The sequence below is a fragment of the Peromyscus californicus genome, unplaced genomic scaffold (genome assembly GCF_007827085.1).
Source record: "Peromyscus californicus insignis strain IS unplaced genomic scaffold, ASM782708v3 Scaffold_9__1_contigs__length_137607984, whole genome shotgun sequence".
Lineage (NCBI taxonomy): Eukaryota > Metazoa > Chordata > Mammalia > Rodentia > Cricetidae > Peromyscus > Peromyscus californicus.
Genome location: NW_026294617.1, coordinates 17,311,963 through 17,331,629, shown reverse-complemented (window position 1 = coordinate 17,331,629; position 19,667 = coordinate 17,311,963). Strand labels below are relative to the sequence as shown.

The 19,667-nt window shown below is 42.1% G+C and overlaps 1 long non-coding RNA gene across 1 annotated transcript; it reads right to left on the bottom strand.

The window, feature by feature from the left end:
• Positions 1 to 35: 35 nt before the first annotated feature.
• On the bottom strand, positions 36 to 10,514 carry LOC128105575 (uncharacterized). Its single transcript, XR_008216369.1, has 3 exons — positions 10,328 to 10,514; positions 1,606 to 1,728; positions 36 to 265 (listed from the first exon to the last, which is right to left on the bottom strand). It is a non-coding gene; the product is annotated as an uncharacterized LOC128105575 (long non-coding RNA).
• Between the last annotated feature and the right edge of the window lie 9,153 nt (positions 10,515 to 19,667).

Genomic DNA, 19,667 nt, shown 5'->3' with positions numbered 1-19,667 from the left:
ATATATATATATATATATATATATATATATATATATATATATATATAGGCTGCCACCAGAAGGTCTGGCCAAGATTAAAGGTGGATCAAATTACCTTGAAGATCCAGATTAATGAAGGGTCTTCCCATTTCAAAATTTTAATTAAGAATAATCTCTCACAAGTATACCCAAGTGCTGTCAGCCACAAAAATATGAAGTGGGATTCAGCCATCATTGACAAGTCCAACCCATTAGAACTGGGGATTCTGGTAGAGGAGTTAAAAGCCTAAAAGCAAGGTGTTTTGGAGTTATTGCCTTTTCAATGTATTGGCTGTTTCCTGCAGTGAATTTCTTGTGTGAAATTGTAGCTTTCTCATCTGTTACTACCATGGAATTCAATTCAAGAGCTTCTAGCAGTGTAATTGATCATTATTGGGCACAATTTCCCCTATGCATTTGGGGTATATTGATAACTTCCCACAGTTATGTGTGAAAACAGTTACACAGGCAAAATTTTGAGACATCTCAGACATTCAAGGACAAAGTATGAGCATATTGTTGATTTGCAACCCTTAGATAGATAGAAATGTACTCTGGCTTTACCTCACCTGCAGATAAGAAAAATTATCCTGAACTAACCTCACTAACCCTAAACTCTTAACTCCTTATACTTACTTTCACCTCAGTTTATTAACACGAGACTTTAGCTTAGAGATTTATTGCCTGTAAACACTGAGATATAGTGGAAAAGGTAATCAGCCATTTGCTAGTACATGGAGATAAGTAAACTTTCCCAAGAACCCTCCATGGCCAGAGGGGCTGGAAGGTACCAGGTTCTGTTTCTTGTACAAATTAAGCTTAATTCTATCTTGATTCTGCATCTTTAAGCAATAGGTGTAATCTTTAGATCTAAGAAGTTCCTTTTAAGCAACTGATTATAGCTAAAGTGCTACAGCAGACCAAAAGCTGCACATCTTCCTCTACTGCTTAGGCAGGTTGCCTAGTAACCAAGGATGCTTACAATGCCTGTGGAAAAATGACTCATGAGAGCCCTTTGGAAGCAGAGCAGGTGGAAAAGACAGTTTTACCTTATTCATCATTTTCACTGATTAATAGATTTTTTTAACTTATATGTAGCCACATTTAGGCATGTAGTTTGAGCACAGGAATTCCCACCTCAGATTACATTTGTGGATTTAATTCTTAATTGACCTCACCAGAAAACTTTCACTAGCCACTCCCACCTTGTGTCATAAGTGAAACCTGATAGTTATTGCTCTGTGTATGAATTTCAAGCCTCTCCTTGCACTGCCAAAGAATTATTGTTTTTAAATGTATATAGGCCGGTACCCTCACTGTAGAGATGATGCTTACTTGGAACAATAAAAAGATGGACTGAAAGAGCACAGTGTGAGTAGATTCATTCCTCTCCCCTCACATCTAGTTTTCCTCCACTGGTTGTAGAGTCTCCTTTTGACTCAGAAAGTCTTTAAGGCAGGCCGCTAAAAGCTTTTGTTATCCTTACCCAATTCTTTGTGCATTAGTTAATTCCAGAGCTAGTCAGTTTGGGTACCAAAAACAGTCGTCACAAGAGGAAAGACAGAAGATCCGAGAAAAATTTCTTACCTGAAGGAGGCAAGGAGAATGTGGGAGTCATTTCCAAAGCAATGCTTTGCCTAAGCAACAGAAGCATGGGTATTTTACGTGGGGAGTCTGTAAACATTCATGTAGAGTTCTGCTATTCTCACACTGACAATGGAGAGAGAATATAAATACAGAAAACACAAAGGAAAAGTCACCTATCAGCACTGTGGTCACTGCTCTTAGTTGGATGGCTCTGTTGAGCTACTGTAACCTAAGAACAAGGCTTCCTTTGCCTCTGAGCAGGCAGGTTCAGAAGAAGGCCACAGCTGCTTCCACACAGGATCATTTTGACTAGGAGTTCATTTTAACAAGCCCTGGCTGTTGTCTGTCTCAGGACTGTGACATTGCTGTAGAGAATTCCATTATTTCCTTTTTCTAACTTTTTTAAAAATTTAGTTATATGGGTATTTTACCTGCATGTGGCTTTGCACAGAACCTACAGAGGCCAGAAGACAGCAAGATATCCCTGGGCCTGGAGTTACAGCAAATCGTTAGCTAACATGTGGGTTCTGGGAATGGAATTTGGATTTTCTGAAACAACATCCAGTGATCTTATCTACTGAACAATCTCTCTAGCCCCTTCTATTATTTAAATTTTATTCCTATACATTTTAATTAAAAGATACAGCATCACTTTCCCCTTGTTCTCTCTTCACTCCATCCCTTTTCTAATGTTTCCCTCCCAACTTCTTCCTTGTCAAGTATGGATGAGTAAGTATGCTGAAATACATGAAGGTAACCTGCTGAGTCTGTTTTTGTTGGTTGTATATGGTTGCAGGGCTGATGACAGTGTAATAGAGAGCAGTAAGGAAATGTACATTAGTGACACAGAAGAGGAATCAAACTTGTATGTTGAAAGTGTGTTTCGGGGCTGGAGAGATGGTTCAGTGGTTAAGAGCATTGACTGCTCTTCCAGAGGTCCTGAGTTCAATTCCCAGCAACCACATGATGGCTCACAACCATTTGTAATGAGATCTGGTGCCCTCTTCTGGCCTGCAGTCATACATGCTGTATACATAATAAATAAATAAATCTTTAAAAAAAAAAAAAAAGAAAGTGTGTTTCATTAAGAGGCCTTGCAGATGTCCATGTATTCATATCCTGGTTCTTTTCATTTTGAGAACCAAACAGGGTGGTGAAGTAGTCTCATTTCTATTAAACTGATAAAATAACCTGACTCAAAGTAACTTGGGGGGAAAACATTCATTCAACTTATAATTTTATGGTATATTGCTATCAAACATGATGTTTCCATCCATGGTCCCAAAAGTATCATGTTATTAATAATGTAAAACACTCTCACCTTCTTAAATCCCAAAGTGTTGAAAAATTTCAACATTTATTAAGTCTACAGACACATAAATGTATATTCTGTGAAAAAAAAATGAGTAAGAGCCCACTGTTTTCAAAAAGGGGAGAACAAAAGAATAGCAAATAATCAATCACATTTAAGGAAACCAAAACCTAGCAGCTTCCTGTATCACACTGTACAAGTTCTGAGACTCTAATGACTTTCTGGGCTCTCAGAGACTGAGGAAGCTCCATGTTTCAGGCTCTGCCATCCCTAGCACACACAGCTTGCCTACCATCCCAGTTCTACTCCACAGCTGCAGCTCTCCTTGGTCATCCTACAGTCCAAGAACCTACCACCCCTTCAGGTGTCCACTGGACTCACTGACCTCTCAGGGCCTCTCCGCAGGTATTTCAAATCTGTTCCAGTGTCATCAGCTCTTCATGAGCCCTTCAGTCTTGGATTGGCAGGCAAGATACCGAGGCAGAAGAATCCCAGCAAATTACCAAACTGTCTGGGCTCTGCCCAGATATCAAGCAAAGGTAGTATCTATTCCTTCGGTCTACTGTATGTGGATTCTACTTTTTACCTGACAGCTTACTGAATTTGAGGGGACATAAAGGGGTAAAGAATAAACACAGCAGACAGGAGGAGACATGAAGGAGATGGGAAAGGACAGGAGGAGACAGGAAAGAACCTGAGTGTCCCCAGGGCACTGGAGGTGCTTCAGTTCTCTGAGTCCCAGTATCAGCTCCCTGGAATCTCTACTGTCTGGTCCATCTAGTCCTGACCTCCTGGAGATGGTGCACTGATGGAGCCTGGGAAGTGTTCCTATTCCCACCCTTGCAGTTACTGTTTGTACCTCAAACCAACTTGGCTTGCCCTCAGTCAAGTGACAAGGACACAGAAATGTGAGCAGGGGAAGAACAGAAAGATATTAATCCTATCCAATCAGCAGCCTGGAAAAGTCTTCTCCCCATCCTCTACACTCACATCCTGAGACCCTGTCACCCTAGAAATGTTCTGAGCCTGAATTTTAAGGCAATTGGAACTTCCATCTCCCACAGCTTCGACCTTGGGGTTCACATGCCTCATGGAAAAAGACACCTTAAGCATTGGAGGTGAGATTACCGAGAGGCCCACAGTCTTGTTCTGGTCTGCAGAAGATAGCAAGGGACAGTTTCCTGAGCCCACCATAGACTTGTCTGTTCCCGGGGGACTGCCTCCATACCCCACTGTACACTCAGCCCTTGGATGATGTTGAAACCCTCAAACTCCAGCCTCTGCCTCCTAAGTTTTGTGATCACAGGGTTGGACACCATGTCTGGCTTTGGTGACTTCTTACTAAACTTTACTGGGTGTCATGGAGTGAACATGTGGACGCTCAAAATGTAAAATTTTAAAAGTCAATAAAAAGAAGTAATCATGGTGATTGATTACACTGTATCCATAGTCAGGAAGCAGACGGTGATGAATGTCGGTCATTATTACATAATTCAGTACCAAATCCATGGAATGGAATGGTGCTATCATTTCTAGAAGGCAGAAGAGTCTTCTCATCTCAATGAACTTAATATATAAGATAATCTCTCATAAGCACACCTCAGAGAATAACATGATCTAGATAAGCCCTCAGAGGTGTGACTGGAGGAGTGTCCCTTGACTGATTCTAGATCTTATCAAGTTGAAAATCAATATTAGCCATCACACAAAATTAATAAAATTTGCTGTGCAGACTGCCTGTGTAGACAGTAACACTATTCCTTTTTTTAATGATATCTCAAATACCAATGAGCCATGTTTGAAGACAAAGTACATAAAACATAGGAATATGGACTTACTCCTTTCCCAGATGTAAGCAGCAATTTGCTGAGAATCTCCAGGACAGGATTATGAACTCCATGTAGAGCAAGGAACAGTGCAGACCCCTTCTGACCCATGTTTTCACTTTATTAAATCAGAATCCTACCCAAGCCACCCCAGCAACTGATTGATGATCTTTTTTACCAAAGAGAAGGAAAGAGGGAGACAGAGAGACAGAAAGACAGGGAGAAGGAGAGAGAGGGAGGGAGGGACAGAGAGAGAGAGAGAGAGAGAGAGAGAGAGAGAGAGAGAGAGAGAGAGACTCCCTAAGGACCCATTGAAATGGAACTTACAAAGTCAACAAACTGTAAACATGGCTTACTTTCAATTCTTAAGTGTGGCTCTCCCTCACAAGACTACACTATCGAAAAGTCCTTTCTTTCTAATAATATCTGTGCTAAATCCATGATAAACATCTCTTTTAAGCCAGGTGTGGTCATATGAGGCAGAGGCAGGTGGATGTCTGTGAGTTCCAGGTCTAGCCTATCTACTACATAGAGAGTTCCAGGTCAGACAGGGTTAGAACATGAGACTGTGTCTCTCCAAATGATCTTATTATAAAAGAGAAGAGAGAGTCAGAGAGACTGAAAAACTGAGAGGAGGGGAGGGGAGGGGAGGGGAGGGGAGAGAGAGAGAGAGAGAGAGAGAGAGAGAGAGAGAGAGAGAGAGAGAGAGATGCTCCCTAAGGACCCATTGAAATGGAACTTACAAAGTCAACAGAACTGTATACATGGCTTTGTGTCAATTGTTAAGTGTGGCTCTCCCTCACAAAACCACACTATCCAAAAGATCACTCCAAAAAGTCTTCTTAGTAAACATCAGGACTAAGAAAGTGGGTTAACAGACAGTACTCATCTTGCAACTATCCCTTTACTTCTGCCTTATAAAGCCAGTTGCAACAGTGCATGCCTATAGTCCAGTGGTTTAAGGTAAGATAAAAGGGAGGCAGCTACCTATGACTCTATGTGTATAGAAATTAAATAAACACAGATTTCACAACTTTCAACTCAAAGTGACCCTTAAACTGTTGTTTCTGACCCTCTAGCTACTGATATTTCTTTAAGAGAAGCTTCATGTTCTAGAGCTCTCTCTGCAAAGGGAGGTGATCTCCTGCAGATCCTGCTATAGCTCTGCAGCCTTCATGGTCCCTTGTGTTTTCAGGCAAATCCAGCACCAATGATGCCCACACAGAAAACACTGTAGAAGAATAATTTCACGTCTGATTCCTCCCACATAATGTCACAAGATGTGTCATCTGCCCTATCCACCTGCCCAAAACCATGCAAACTGAGATACCTCTGCAGCTCAGAACTTCCTTTTGTCCCCTGGAACTGACCTTCACTGAATCACATCACAGTGGCTGGCAGTAGCAGAAAGCTAAAAGCATTCTAATCATGTATTGCTGAAGGACGATCCCAATCACTCCCTTTCGACCATTTTCTAAACTGTCTGTAACAATTATAAGACAAAGCTGAAAGGGAAATGTACCATCCAGAACTTGCAGAAACCAGACCTTCAGTTTTCCAATCTGTCCTCCCAGAATCCCACTGTCACACAAGCAATGCCTGTGTGTGCACACTGGACAGTGATATTACAAGCATCATAGCCTCCCATGCCAGGGTGGCAGAGCCTTCTAATCCCCAGAGAATGCACACTCAATAAGGATCAGAGGCCAACGGCTACTGCCCAGGTTACTACAGGAACCAACAGAAACATAGTCTAGCTCATGGTCCATCCCAGTCCCAGCAGTTCAGACTCTGACAGCTCAGCCAACCTGCTCTTCCTGGACAGTGCCCCCCCCCACACACACTCACCATGGCATAGCTAAGGTATTCCTTGGAGCTCCCTATTGCAGAAGCAGAGGAGAACCCCGAAAAGAACTGGCATATCTGTGGTATTTCTTAGCACTCCCTATAGCAGAAGCAGAGGAGAATCCCAAAGACAACTTGGAGTCACCTCCAAGTGCTACTGATGGCTAAGCCTTCCCAAAGCTCCTCATTAGTTAGGACCACCCAGTTGGACCTCAGGACATTAGCAGTTACCCTACTGGATGAGCAGAGATCAAATGTCTCAAACAGCACAAGCCTTCCCAGCTCTGCCCTTCAACACTAGGGTTGGACAGGTATCTAGTCTGAGAAACTTGTAGTTTAGAGAATATTCCATTCTCTAGAGTACTTCCTATTCCTCTTTCAAGGCACAGGGTCCTTTGCATGCACATTCTATTACACACTCAATGCCCAGTGAAGCCAACCCTTTGCTTCAGAGCTGGGAGGTCCTGAAGCCAAACACAGGTCACATTCAAACACTAACTGTTGTTGAAGCAGAAAGAGGTCATGGATTAGAACACAATGAAGGGTCTATGGGATGGCTTGGAGCCAGGAAAGAGATAGTGGAAATTAAGAAATAATAAACCCATAAAATTATGTTGGAAAGTTGAAACAGGATTTATGGCCATGTGCTCCAGAGACTAGGGATTTGTTCTAGAGCACACTAAGTACTACTCATGCATTTCTCCCTGGCTGTGTGGGGCGTTTACCCACCAACCCCACAGCTCCCCAGAGTTTTCTTGAGTGCAAGCAGCAGGAAATATTAGATAGAAAGAAGGATTTATATTGCAGAGATAAACAGATAGAAAATAAAGGATAGCCTTGAGAAGGCCTGGAACCTATTCCAACGGACCCCGACTGTCTCTGCCCCAGGGTATTTATAGAGACGCCAAAGGGTGGAGCAAAAGACCTCCTCCCCCAGCACAGCCAAGTGCAGACCATCTCAGACACCTGCACTCAGGCTCGTGGTCCTAATCATCCTCCTCTGTGCGGACCTGCTGGGTAAAGCCACGAGGAACCTGAAAATGGGCTCCCACAAAGTTGTACATCTTAAACATGGAAAAGAGTCATGTTAGGCAGGGCCACACCATTTTATCCAGTTCTTCTATTTAAGTTAAAATGGTATAACTAATGTAATTTTGTTTCACAAAAATTCAGTTCTTTATCTAGATTCTTGATTGTCTGGTCTGTGAAACAGACAAAAGGCCAGTCAGGACATTTATGGAATGTCTAAAATCGATGACCTCACTACTCACTGCTTCTGTCAACTCCTGTCACAGCAGGAAAGCTTTCACCTCCTTCTTGCCAAACCTTTCTGTGCCGTGACTACACCTGCTTAACTGTGGGTCAGTGAACTCAACTCTTACACAGGTCCCACTTCATCTGTAATTTCACAATGAAATCTAGCAAGGTTGTAGGACACTCATTCACTGGTCTATTTTCCATATCACTGACCAGTCAAGGCCCAGCCTGGAAGGATTTGCAGGACTGTCTTCCCAGCACTGGGCAGCAGAGGCAGGATTTGATGTTCAAAGCAATTCTCAATTATGTAGTATAAGACAAACTTGAGCTACAGGAGACATTGGTCTAAACCAGTGGTTCTCAACCTTCCTAATGCTGTCATACTTTAATACAGTCTTTTATGAGGTGGTGAATCCAACTATAAAATTATTTTCACTGCTACTTCATAACTAAAATTTTGCTACTAATTATAATAAAAATATCTGTGTATTCCAATGGTCTAAGGCCACTGCTGTTAAAGGGAGCCTCTACCCTTCATGTTGCGAACCATTGCTCTATAAAGGGATATAAATAAATAAATAGCACCTAAGAAAAATTGGAAAGAAATTCTTAATGCCTAGGAAACATTGGAAAACAGAAACAAATGGAGATTAGAGCTATAATACATTTAAAGAAAGTGAAATTTAAAAAATACCACTAATTGACCTTTTAAAATGAAAGAAATGATAGGAAGAACACTTAACAATACTGACTTTGCAACAGAGTAGGCACTTCCCTGCTAGAGAGAATGGCATTCATAAGACACTGCATGACTTTCCCATGTAAAGTGTCAGCTGCTGGGTGCTATAAGCTGACACATGGAGTTAAAGCCAATGGCCTGTGTCTCAAACCTCTGAGCTGACTTAACTGTGTCAACCAGGATTGCACATATCTGTACAGGAGAGTTCCCTAACTGGAAACTGAAGACTCAGTACCTCAAGTTACCTTCCCTAAATTGTACACCCACCAATTCTGCCTATCTTCATTCACATGGTAGGAATAATACCAGGAGTTAAATTACACAGAAAGTCACTCCCCCTGCCCAGAGTGTCCTTTTTTATGATGGAGACCTCTGCAGCTCATGGTCTGTTTCCCCCTGCAGTGTACACAGGACACTGTTCCTCCTCTTCTGGTCTGAAGGGAGAAGCCATGATCCACACACAAATACTTTCCTGTCACTGCAATGGGCAGTCCACTATGTGACTCAAAGTGGTTACTTTAGAACTCTGTGGTGCTACAGACCTGCAATACAAGAATTCTTGGTGCTGGCTGGGCAGTGGTGGCTCATGCCTTTAATCCTAGCACTCGGGAGACAGAAGCAGGCAGATCTCTCTGTGAGTTCAAGGCCTGCCTGGACTAGAGAGGGAGTTCTAGGAAAGGTGCAAAGCTACACAGAGAAACTCTGTCTCGGGGAAACCCAAAAAAAAAAAAAAAAAAAAGAATTCATGGTGCTTGGTCAGGACAATAGCAAGGGGAATGCCCTGTGGGGATACAGACAGGATTCAAGTCCTCCTCAATCTCCATCAGAGAATTTGACTCAAAAACACTTTTCAAAACGACTGGAAATGCAGCTGTTCTAGACTATGATGGCAGCATGCCAGGACTTAATGTTGGTTGTGACCCTGTGAGTATCCTGTTAGAGGCAGGTTCTTTGACAGGGGGCAGGGAATGGGGGGACCCTTTTGGCTAATTGTAAATCAGGGTTTTCTCCTTGGTTATGGGAATGTTCCTCAATGGCTGGTTAATTTACATCTTATCATACTAATCTCTAAAAGGCATGGTTAGCATACAACGTATCTTAGGGATATCTGGGAGACAGCCCTCCCTTTAGCTTAATTCTACTTTGTGACTCCTAAGAATGGGTAAATCCTTATACCATCAATTCTATTACCATCAATTCTACTCTTCTACATCACAGTTTAGCAGTGGAGTGCCACTCTACACGGGAGATGTCCTTTACCAGCTCCACAAAATTAACTACAGATGGATCCTAAACCTAAATGTTGAAAATGCAGAACTGCTTAAAGATTCTACAGCGACCAAGGCTTTCTGAGTTTGGCAAATCTGCCTTCCATAGTGACAATACAAGCATTACAGGCCCCAGCATTTCACAGGGACATCAACAACAAGGATATTTGTAAGTCTTGTTCCCAATGCTCTGCACAAACACAGCCCACAGAGAGAAGTTATTCAGAGGATTCAGCCCCAGCCCAAGGAGTTGTAAGGGCCACGTAGGACATGCAGGATCAAAAAGGAATACACGCGTGACACACAGGACCAGGAAGGAACATGTGGGACTCGCAGGGCCGCACAGGACCAGGCAGGACCACGCTGAATTCTGCGTCTGGCCACTGGCTCCCACCCTTCCTCGGGAGGACCCACCACCCGGCTCGGGCTCAGTCGGCCGCTCCTCCCAGTCTGGGGAAAGCAGCCCCTCGCTCACCATGGCCGGCCACTCCTCCCGGTCTGGGAACAGAAGCCCCTTGCTCACCATGGCGCAGCTGCCCAGTACTCAACCCACAGCAGAGCCCACGGGGCACAGCACAAGAGACCAACTTCCTACTTCCTCATCATAAGAGCTGAACCAGAAGCCTAGCGCCAGGAGGAAGAACACTCCCATCTGACTGGTGAGTCCGCTCGACTCCCTGATTGGCTAGTGAGGCTGAGTGACAGGACCGGGTAAGCTGAAGGGAAACAGTACAGTGGTTCCCAGCCCTGGCTTCCACCTGAAGCACAAACCTATCCCAGATTGGCTGGAGATTTGAGCCAAATTCCACAGCAAGTCTCTAGTTAATATAAACTAATGGGTTCAGTTTTAAAAGAAAGTATGCATTTTCAGAAGGAGGCTACGCAGACAATATTGCACAAGAGGAACACAAGGTATCTCTAGAACATTACAAAAAAAAAAAAAAGGTCCACAGTGGCTGGGACTGATTACCACAGCCCCAGGTGTGGAAAGAGATGGTTCTCAGGATATGAAGAAACCCTTCCCAAAGGCCCTGGTCCCAGACTTTTACCAGCTCTCCCGAGCATATTCCTAGTTTTAGAGAAGGAACTCTCCCCCGCCTCCCCTGCCCGCCCCTATACATCAGGGCCTTAGAGAAACCTCCCAAGGCTTAGACAGGTTGCAAAACTGAGAGAGTCATAGTTTCTCAAGTATCTTCTAGGAGTTCTGCACTTTGAATTTGACATTTATGTGTAAGATCCATTTGGAGTTAATTTTGTGGAGATTACAAATGGCATCTCATGTACTGGGTAGCACTCCTCTACTGAGCTGTGATGCAGAAGAGTAGAATTGGTGATATAAAGGATTTGGCAATGCTTTGGTCATAGCAAATCATACAAAGTGGAATTAAATGGTGTGTGTGGGGGTGTCTGCCTCTAAAACACCCAAAGACAAGTAGTATGTAAACCAGGCCTGTTACAGAATAAGATGCTAGGATGTAATTGTTTGTTCAGCTTTTAAGTATAGTGGTCACATGTCTACACATGTGCTAATGGGATGTGTATCTATGGAGAGAGCATAGAGCGAACTCTTTGGGTAAAGATCTCTCTATACTAAGCTGGAGCATCATAGTTTAAAGAGGGATTTCATAGTTGTGCTGGCTGTACACATCTATTCAATGATGTTTTGTCATGTGCTTGCTGGTTCTTTGTATTTCCTACATAAACCCATTAAAAACCAAAAGCGTCAGGCGGTGCCAGTGCACGCCTTTAATCCCAGAACTCAGGAGGCAGAGGCAGGCGAATCTCTGTGAGTTCGAGGCCAGCGTGGTCTACAAAGCGAGTTCCAGGAAAGGTGCAAAGCTACACAGAGAAACCCTGTCTAAAACAACAACAACAACAACAACAACAACAACAACAACAACAAAGCAGTGATGCCATGTATTATATATGAAGACTGCCCTGTGTTTTCTCTAAGGACTAAATTATTACATTATCTTATACACAGTTTCTATTCAGCTTTCTTTTGTTTGATTCTTGTTCCTCAGCACTATCTAAGGACAAACAGTTGGCACCATCCTGTGATCAACTGTGCCTGCTTATAAGGGATGACCACCATCAGGTTTGCTGGCTGTTGATATTCCATCATAGAAGAAGATATTCCCTCCTTTGGAGTATAGAACCTCTTTCCCATGCAATTCAGACCTAATGACATGTGACCTTTTGGGGCACTAGGTGGAGCCTGATGAAGTGCTCCTATTCCCAGCCTTACAAAGTCCCCTCCCCACCTCAGCAACTGACCTATGATCTTCTTACCAAAGGGAAGGAGAGACAGAGAGATAGAGAGACAGAGATAGAGAGACAAAGACATAATGAGAAAGAGTGATAGAGAGAGACTCCCTAAGGACCCATTGAAATGGAACTTACAAAGTCAACAGAACTGTAAACATGGCTTTGTGTCAGTTCTTAAGTGTGGCGCTCCCTCACAAGACCACACTATCCAAAAGTTCTTTCTTTCCACTAATATCTGTGTTAAATACATGATAAACATCTCTTTTTAGCCAGATGTGGTCACATGAGGCAGAGACAGGTAGATGTCTGTGAGTTCCAGGCATAGCCTATCGACTACATAATGGTTCCCAGGTCAGACAGGTTAGAAAGTGAGACTGTGCCTCAAAACAGACCCACTCCAACTCTCTACTCAATAAACCTTAGGGCTGAGAAAATGGGTTAACAGATAAAGTACTCACCTTGCAACTATCCGTTTATAAAGTCAGTTCCAACAGTACATGCCTATAGTCCAGTGGTTTAAGGCAAGATAAAGGCAGAGAGGAGAAATCCTGCCAGCTATGAACAAAATAGGTAGCAAAATAGAGACCCTGTCTCTAGCATGCTGATGGGAAAAGACCAACAACTAAAGTTATTCTCTGAATTTTCCACCCATCCCATGACATATATGCACACCTTTCCACACACAAATGAACCAACCCATACAAACAGTCAGAAGAAAATATATAATAAAATTACAAGTTGAATGATGGGGACACAACTTTTAATCCAATACTTGGAGGCAGAGACTGGTAGAATTCTGGGAGTTTGGGCATAACCTAGTCTACATTCTGAGTTCAAGGACAGCCATTAATACATAGAGAGAACCTGTCTTGAAATAAAATTCACATTCTGGTTTACATTGACTCATCCTGAAATCCTTTCCAAAGTGTACCAAGGTGCCCCAGCTTGACCTGAGCAGAGGTCCCTGTGAACACCTAGTTTGCAGCAACACAGCATGAGCCTGTGTCTCTGAGTCTTCATCCTTTCACAGAACCAGTATTTTTGTCTGACCATTCTCAAGTCTCACTAAATAATTTTAGGAGAGCCTACTTGAGTCATAAATGGGAGTATAGAGGCAGGAAGACCACTGGCAGTTTGAGGAAAACTTGTGCTATATAGACACACACACACACACACACACACACACACACACACACACACACGCACATGCACACGCATACACACACACGCACACACACACAGAGGCATACATGCACACACATGCAATGTAAAAGAAAAACAAAACTAAATAACGATGAGCACAGCAGATTCAGGACAATATCTCTTGAAGTCATTTCAGGTGTCACCACTGGTTCCTGCCAAATTCTCAGAAATGAATGTAGCCAACATGGTAACAGAGCCTTTGAGACAGATTGGTCTACATAGTGAGTATGATAGTAAGACATGTCTTAACACACACGTGCACACACACACTCACAAATATAGTTGAATATAATTTTGCTTTTTGTTTTGTTACAGGATCTGATTAGAAAGTTCCAGCTGACCTAGAACTCACTATCTGTAAACAGCTTAATAAATAATATATATTGAATATAATTCCATCAAGCTTTCATTATATACCATTGGCTCATTATTCAAAGTACAGCAATTTTCTATACAAGAGTGAGCTTCCAAGGAATTTTCTGTATATTTACTTATATTTCAAGAGAACTGGAAGTGGGAGAAGTTTTACACTGTTTACATTCCTAGGTTGTTTTCCTCCATCCAATCATTCTATAAAATCAATATCAATTTTTCTTGAACTTTTTCTAATTTAGAAACATTTTCATAGTTTGTTTGTAAATTAAGTTGTTTTCACATTATGTTTTATGTTCACATTTTGTTTTATGCTAAGACTCTAACTGTGGAGGCTGAAATAATACCTATTAAAGTAAATATTCCAGCTGCCAGTAACCCAATAAATTTTTAAGAATGTTTTTCTAAAAAAGTTAGAAATTTTCCAAGTATTGTATTGAAATTTTTGTAATACCACTCTTTGTTTTAACTTACTGCTATAAAAAACTAAAAGGAGCCGGGCGGTGGTGGCGCACGCCTTTAATCCCAGCACTCAGGAGGCAGAGCCAGGCGGATCTCTGTGAGTTCGAGGCCAGTCTGGGCTACCAAGTGAGTTCCAGGAAAGGCGCAAAGCTACACAGGGAAACCCTGTCTCGAAAAACCAAAAAAAAAAAAAAAAAAAAAAAAAAAAAAAAAAAAGGATGTTGATGATTCACAATTATGGCATTATTTGTTGTTCTATCAACACATTGAGTGAAATAGCTGTTATTGTATGTTACATGAAATAAAGAATGACTATACTGGATTACTACATTTTCTATTAGTAACACATGAGAATCAACAACACATCCTTATGTGTAATATGTTTATATCAAAAGTAAAATTAGCTGAGATTTTAAAAATATAAGAAGGAAATATAAATGCCATAAATTTAATTTTCTATAATAATTAGAAGAAAAATGGTAATGGATTGATGCTAAAATGGATTTACTTCAAGTCCTAAGTGCTAATATTAAGTGTGAGCACTAACATATGCAGTGGTGTGGTTGATGTGGTTTTGGACACTGAACACAGGGCTTTGTGCATTTTATGCAACTCCTATACTAACTGAAATACAGGACTCAATCCATAATTACTTTACAATGCTCGTGTCTTTTTATGATCTTTATGAAAAACGTAATATTAGTTACTATATGCAATGAAAAAGTCAACCTATATGTTAATTTAAAATAAATAATAATTTTAAAAATGCACATGTCAAAGCTGTAAGTGGAGGAACAGGATATGTAGACGAGACTGCTGTACTGTATCTGTGCCATGCCTGCAAACCTGAAATATAAAATAAAAATGGGATCTTCTGCAGCTGGAGAACTTCTCTCCAGGTCCCGCCAAGCCCCGGCAGTCTGACAGCCCACTTATAAAATAAACACACAGACGCTTATATTATTTACAAACTGTATGGCCTTGGCAGGCTTTTTGCTAACTGTTTTTGTATCTTAAATTAACCCATTTTTATAAATCTATACCTTGCCACGTGGTAGTGGCTTACTGGCATCTTTACATGTTGCTTGTCATGGCGGCGGCTGGCAGTGTCTTTTCTGTCTTTCTGTTTTTTCTTTTTTTTTTTTTGTTAGTCCCACCTAAACTTCCTGCCTGGCCAGTGGCCAATTAGTGTTTATTTATACAGAGCGATATCCACAGCAATCTTCCATTCTTAAAAGAAACAAGTAAAATTAACAGTGTTCTCATAATACTTTCTCCCTAATGGGTAATGATTGAATAATGTACTGCCTTAGTTAGGGTTTCTACTGCTGTTAAGAGACACCATGACCATGGCTGCTATGAGCTGCAAGGATATATCCTAAGAACTCAGCTGCTTATGGCAAAGTCATTACTTGAAGGGATCAAGGAATTCCTTCAGAGGAAGCCAAATTCCAAGGAGTTTTTGGTGTTACTTGGCTTGTGATATATCAGATAACCCTCTGTGCTGACAACTATGCTCAGTTCAAGCCTCCCTGTAATTATTATCATTGGCAGCATCTGGCCAGGACCATCCCCAGAGGGAGGAAAATATCTTATCAGAGATACCTCTGTACTCTCTAAGAACAGACTTAAGCGTCCAGACTACCCATTTGAGAAGGCCTGGCAGATGTGCCAATTAAGCTTAACTACCTCCTTTCCCAAATCTTTCCTCTAGTTCCAGATCTCCCTTTAAATATCATCAGAAGCAGCTAGCTGTAGACGTTGCCTAGCAACTGAGCACACTTTCCCCTATCCTGCAGAAAAATGGCAGATAGCCTGAACAGATAGGAGCCACAGGAAAAAAGAAGGCAGTTTTATTTTCTCCCATTGACTTAGCAATTTATAGATTCTTAACATTTTCTACCAATCACATTTAAGATTATAGTTGAGTACATAAAATCCCTCTTCTTAGATATTACCCAAATTTAGCCTTTAGTTAATTCATTAGTCACTTCCCTTTTGGGTTGCAAATGACAATTAACAATTACTGCCCCTCTATGTGACTCTTATCACCCCTCAGTTTGACCCTGGAAGCCTGACAATCACTGCCTGAGGAACCGCTTACCTGCCTTTATGACCACACAGGAATTCAGGCCTGGTGACCTGGCTGGAAGGGAGGAATGTTATTGTTTGGATATATAACTGTAAAGCTAGAGACTGAAGGATAAATTAAAGAGCTCAGTGTGCTGAGATTCTATTTTCCTGAAAATAGTCCTCACCATTCATAATTTCTCTCCTGAGCCCTTGGGATGTATAATGATAAGGCTGGTCCCTCTAATATTATACAAGACATGGCAACTCTTATAAAGGAAAAACATTTCATTGGAGTGACTTACATTTTTAGAGATTTAGTCCATTATCATCATTGAGCAACATAGTGGTGTGCAGGCAGACATAGTGCTGGAGAAGAAGCTGGGCATTGTACAACTTGACACACAGGCCAAAGGAAGTGGTCTGGGACACTTGGTGTGGCTTGAGCATATATGAGACCTCAAAACCCACTCCTGCAGTGATACATTTCCTCCAACAAGGCCATACCTACAGCAACAAAGACACATTTCCTAATAGTGCCACCCCCTTTGAGCTTATGAGGGCCAATTACATTCAGACTACCACAGGTACTAAGTATTAATGTTCACAAGGAAGTATGATAGGTTCTCATGTGTGAGGAAACAATAAAACCACACTATTGAGAAAGACTAAAAGAATATTTGCTTCTACACCATAACTTATAAGACCATGAAATTTTCAGTGGAGTCACCCAAGGCCCCTTGATAAATTATATGAAGTATTTGGCTTACATGCAACCCAATGTAGGAATAATGATGAGGTTGCTCCTTGTCCTCCAACTGGACATGGAGGAAATGAGGCACTTCTTTAACACTGGTTATGCTTTCTGAGATGCCTGTTTTAATACCTCTGCTTCCAATAACCTGTACAGGGTAAACTATTATTGTTCCCATTTTCTCATTGCCCAAGAAAAAGCCATACCATTATTAATTCCAAGGCATCCTGGTGTAGTATTTGTTATTCATGGCCAAACATTTGTGAATCAGAAGCCTTATTGTAATGAGCATAGTAAAAACATACTTGTCTTTAGACATGTAAAAATAGCTTAGTCAGGAACCCCACTAAAACCAAGGCCGCACCTGATAACCAGAATTCAATGACATCACTCACTCAAGATAACCGGACAGTCTTAGAAACCCATGACGTCCACTGGACAGTTTATAAGCAGACACCAAGAGTAATGCTCTGCTCTCCACATCTAGAGATATGCCACCTTGATCTGTGTCTGGAGAGTCTCACCCAGGATCCTGACCTCCAATCAGAGACTTCTGTCACTGGACCTAACCTTCAGATAAGATCCACTGCACACAGCCCTAGGGAGATAGGCTTAGGACCCTAGTTGGGAATTCAGACAGTGAACCTTGTGTGATGGCCATCAACATAATAAAGTATAACATTTGTTATACTAACTATGCACATCCACCTTCTTGTTCATGATGTTTCTCTTTTCCCCACTTCCTCTCCAGCATTTGTTGTCAGTTGTTTAGTGGGTCTTTACCATTCTGACTGCAATTGCAATCCTTCCAAGAGACCAAAACCTTTCTAATAGAAACAAGAACAATTTATAATACCAACAACCTCCATAATTCTAATAATAGCCAATATAACTAGCTTTTTAAATACAAAATAGCAAATGCCTCAAAACAACAGTTAAAGAGTTTATCTGCCTCATACAATTTCCATTTTACTGAGGAGCTCACCTATGAAGATTAGCCAGGCTGCCCAGGAACACTTAAAACTCTAGCAACTTCTTATACTTTCGGTTGTGAGCCTGGCCTTTAACGGCAGAACCATCTCCCAGGCCTGACTAGCAATTTCTAAGGGCTCAGAAGGCAATAGTGGCCCCATGGAAAGCTCTGTAAAGCAGCTGGGCACCAGGAAGTATTTGGAAGGCATTTGGGCTCCAAGGACATAGAGAGTAGCTTACAGGCTAAGGAATCAGAAGGCAACCTTGTGGTGAGAAGGTCCTTAAAAAGGAAAGCCTCACTTTCTCCGCATCAGAGGTTCACTCGTATGTTCTGGTGGAAGGTCCATCTCAACTCCTCTCCCCCATCTCTTTCCCCAAACCTGCCCCCTCAAAGCCCACCAAACATGGCTCCTCCCCCAGATATGCTCAAGACCACTGCCATAGGCTATTTAAACTGCATCCCAGAAAACAGACACATGGTTTTACGGCTGGAGGATCACTCAGGAATGCTTTACCCATTAAACTGGGGCTTTTTCTAATTTGGTCTCATTAAGATGGCTGCATCAGTGGAGAGGCTTATCGGGCGCAAAAAACCCTTCACTGTATCCCCAGGGTGAGCTGTTCCTGGACTATTCCCAGCATCCCACCACTCCTGACAGCTACAGTGGAAGCAGTACGACCTCCACCTCTCAGGATTTCACCATCAGACTTGATTGATTCCTTGCTCAGCAAGACTCAGGTCCTGGGGATCTCCAGGAACTAGTTCCAGGGATGCACGGGATTATGCTCCTGGAAGACTTTCTTCATCTCTGCAGATATTCACAGATAGGCAAGACAAGAGCTGGGGTGGTGAGCAGAGCCTGTGAGCTTGTGCAGCCCCACCTTCCCACCTTGCTGAACCAAGCCTGCCAATCACATACTAAACACCCTCTCTCCCTGAGGAAATCCAGAAAAATCATCCCTCAAGGACAGCAATCTTCAGGTGCATCCCCAGGCAAGTCTCTCACAGACACACCCACACAATATGCTCACAGACACACCACCCTCCACCTAGAAAATGCCTTTCCAGACATTCTTTTAGCCTGACTCAGAGGACCTGAGGACCTGAGAATCCTGTGGTGACATCAGCCCTTCAGAAATAGGCAGAATGAGGAGTGCCTGTCTGCTAAACTGGAGAGCTGCTCTTAGATCAAGGCCCAGGGGAGACACCAGGGCAGCCATCAACTGCAACCACAGAGCCCTGGAAGAGAAGACCTGGCCCTCCAGAGAAGGTGTCATACAGGAGCTGGGAATCCAAAACCACAGCTGGCAGGGTAGTCAGACCCTGAGAACTGCAAGATCTGAGGTGGTGGAGAAAACATGGTCAGTAGATGTACTAACGTAAGATGGGGGAAGGAACCTAATGAGAATCTATTTCTAGACAAAGTACTACAGGAAACTATTGACTGTTGGGAGAAGAAGTATTATTCCTTCCCGGGCGTGAACCTCCAAGTTGGTTATGCAAAAGAGTGGTCTGCCCTGTAATCATAAATTATGAAATACCAAATGGACTCAGGAGCATATATTTAAATATTTATGTGCATAGACATGTAAATATAAATGAAATAATAATAAAAAAGAGACAACCAATTTGAGATGGAGCAAGTGAAGAACATAAAATGATTAGAAAGAAGAAAGAGGAGGGAGTTCAATGTGTTCACATCTTAAATATTAA